Here is a 3,724-nt window from a genome sequence, read left to right as displayed (position 1 = left end):
AAACTGTAATGTAGGCAATGTAACAGGGTTTGCAACACGTCCACTTGTATCCGACGTCGCAAAGTAATGGAGGGGTGATTTAGCAATGCTCAGATATTGAGACCATGCTGCAATCTCATTGGCTGATAACATGACGAGACCCCCTCGATGAGACGTTTTGTTGACGTGACAAGTCGTCGAGAGTAGTGGTTGGGATCGAGTAATTGAGTAAATTACAGAATAACTGATAAAATTGTGAATATTGATGGGAAATAGGTAAAACTGATGAAAATACGACAAAAAATGTGGAGGGATGAAGATGCTCATTCGCCTGGGTGAATGAAAATCATCCCATTCCTCCATTGGTGGGATTGACAACTTAATGGTGCATGCTAACCATGCCATATGGGTTAAAGTCATGCAGCATACCCCCTTGTTCCACATGTGGTTATGCATTGTAAGCTGTAAAAACAGAAGATGCAGTATGCAAAGATTTGGGGGTCAGAATGACTACCACCTAGGCCACTGAAGCAGTAAGCACATACCTGAGTGCAATATGCACCACCAATATGAGAAATAGTGCTCTGGGTCTCTTTTAAAACAGAACACCTAGACATCTGTTACCCCATCTTTGTGGAAGACGAGATTTAATGTAGAGGTCGTCACTTTCAGATAGCTGTTTTGAAATGCTCAAAAATGTCGCAGACTCATCCAGTTTCTGTATATTGAGATGTCTTCCACATTTTTGTCAATAAGAAACACCACCTTATTCTTTTATTTCAATCATTATGTGTGTTATGGGTGCAGTGTAGTTTACCCCATGTGATATTCATCTTTCTGTGAGAGTCAATTGATCGAAACGTGTTAATGTCGGTTTAGTTCCTGACACATCCCTAAGTCACGGTTACAGAAGAAAATGTTCGAATGTGTGCACAGCTGTAGTCATGGGCTGGTTCGATGTGTTGGAGGAAAAAAAAAACAATGTATCAAACTGCTTATGAAACAACACCACAGGAACCCTCTCTTCTGATTTATAGTCTGTGGGATACGGTCTTCCTCCATTACAGGTGACAATACTTCAGACAGGTCTGTGCAAGCGACTTCCATCTCTGGCCACTTGCTCCACTGGACCAATATGTGTGTGTTTAATTAGGATCACCAAGTATGTTCGATGTCAAAATGCAGACGGTCTTTATTTTCGATATATCGGAAAAGAGGGACGTGGTAATATCTTATTGATTTATCGACTGGGCGACGCTAGGGAAGCTTTTAATAGTTTGTAGTTTTACTCCGTTGGATATTATAAAAATAACAAGAGGAGAAAGAAAGAGAGAGAGAGAGAGAGAGAGAGAGAGAGAGAGAGAGAGAGAGAGAGAGAGAGAGATACTGTGCATGCAACGAAGTCTCTGACACCATTACACTGTCGTATTTCTATCCTAGTAATCATAGGATTACAATAAAGGAGATCAGATCATGTACAGGATGATATTTGTAAACCGTAATTCGATATGGAAGAATTGTAGGTATTATGCTCCTGAATTTCTTTGTGCAGTTCACAAATACTCTACATGGTTGTGAATTTTCTCCTGTACACTAGTGTGCTATTTTTCTCGTAATTCTCTACCTAGTCAGTGATGGCTAGAGTAGTAGACAGCTTTGTAACTAATGGAACAGTGGTGTTGGAACGTGATGGGATTTCGAGAGACTTAACAGGGGTCTGTGACTTGGTGTGAGATATCTCTTACCCGTGGAAACGATGTGGATTCAAATTCTCAACATCGAAGACGGGAAGATTCGTGAGAATACGGCAGGTAAGTGATACTCTGACAAGGGGGGAGTTGAGAGCTGAGCTCTATACTGCTTCTTCTAACTGTTGTGGGTAAACCTTTTACAAACTCTCGCATACGTCTCATAAGAGACTGCAATGAGAAAATTAAGGCCTAATACGAAAATTTTTACCGAGAGACAGTCAGCAGTGGAAGTCCATCTTTTGTTTTCTCGGTAAATACGAGGCAACTTTCTCCCATGAGGATTGTGTGCCTATAAATAAATGGAGTACATCTTAACAGGTAGCCCAAATTTACATTTATGTCTGTGTGCCTACTTCACAGGCTATCGTATGGTGTATGGTAGAGGGTACCCTGTACCACTACTAGTCATTCCCTTTCCTGTTCCACTTGCAAACAGAGCGAGGGAAAAAGACTGCCTATATGCCTCCTTATGAGCGCTAATTTCCCGTACCTTCTCTTCGTGGTTCTTGCGCTAAGTGTATGTTGGCGGTGGTGGAATCCTTCTGCAGTCCGCTTCAATAGTGTTCCGCGAAAAGAACTTCTTCCCTCCGATTCCAATTTGTGCTACCTGACGAGTGTAATCCGAAAGCTGGAAAAAAATTATTCACCATGCAAAGTGACTCTCATCATCAGTTTAATTAATTGGCCAATGAATCTGAAATCTATTACATACCACTGGGCGAGTGGAAGATAGGGTTAGAGTACCATGGATATGCTCTGGAACTGGAGTCTCAATGAGCCGTTTTTCGTTGCGGCCAGATCTTGTAACGAAATTTCAATCTCCTACCGACACAGGGAGAGAGAACTGTTGTAATAAAAGCAGCTACATTATCGAATTTGAAATGTGATACTTAGTATGAACCTGATATTTACAACTTCTCTGTGCTGCTTTCTTAAGAGGCTTCATATGTGAGGAAGCATTTGGTTACATTAAGAGAGTTTGAAAGTGAAGAAGCACCCTGTGACAGACATAGAACATGTTCATAGTGCTCCGTCATGAGCCAAAACTGAGTTTAATATTCTAGTCCCGTGATGCAGGACGTAACAGATACTAAACTGATTAGAATAGATTTCTTTACCTGATGAGAAAATACTTAGTGCAAATATAGCCTACGCCACACTTTTACAGGATTTTCACAAGTAATGATACTTCAGCAATGTGAATACGCGTGTGTGCCCTGATTTCTTCTGTATTCGAAAATAACTCGTATAAAAGTGAGTAATCTACATTTCGCTTGAGAAATTCGAGCTGTATGGTCGACAACATCCCTTTCTTGGACTGGGAAAAGTGGATTTTTTTTGAAATGGGGGTCTACATCAGCGTGCAGTTGGTTAGAACTACTGTATATGTTCAAGCCACTGCTGTTTATCTCACAGTGTCTGTGACCAACGGTCGACCGAAAGTGACAGCTTGTTCTCGTGCTACCAACTGGTCCAAAGATAAGATTCTGGCTACTAGTTAGTTGGCTCTTGCTCGCATGCACGGGGACTAGTCCCGGTGGCGGCCCATTGATAGTTGAATAGTGAACTTAACCAGTGTGCTGTAGAGCAGAAAGAGAAACGAATGTGTGTGTTGCATGAGAAGACTCAATATGGTGAGTGTTTGCTCTGGCAATTATGCCTCCTCATGTAAATTGATCAGTTGATGGCTGGGTGGCCACAATGATACTCTGTCTGACCCATGAGAGTCTGGTATGTCAGGCATACAAAAGTAGTTGGACTAAGTTTCTATGACCCTACTATGTATTTCTGCCAAATTTATTCAAGATGGCGGCCATAGATGTGTCAGTGTTGCATTGACGTCATTCAAGTTCAAATTTTCGCGGGAAAATAGGTCAACTGGGCTACATCAACTAACCCAACCCCCCTCCATTCCTCTTTGTTCCCCACTCCTCCCCTCCCATATCTGGAAATTGGTGGGAAAAGGACTCAGTCTGTGCTGGCCTGCTGGTTAG

General features: G+C 41.9%; 1 pseudogene; it reads right to left on the bottom strand.

The window, feature by feature from the left end:
• Window positions 1–2,695: 2,695 nt before the first annotated feature.
• Window positions 2,696–2,876, bottom strand: LOC124596717 (annotated as a pseudogene).
• Window positions 2,877–3,724: the final 848 nt, after the last annotated feature.

This window comes from Schistocerca americana, chromosome 2 (assembly GCF_021461395.2).
Source record: "Schistocerca americana isolate TAMUIC-IGC-003095 chromosome 2, iqSchAmer2.1, whole genome shotgun sequence".
NCBI classification, from domain to species: domain Eukaryota; kingdom Metazoa; phylum Arthropoda; class Insecta; order Orthoptera; family Acrididae; genus Schistocerca; species Schistocerca americana.
This window is presented reverse-complemented; position numbering and strand designations above follow the sequence as displayed.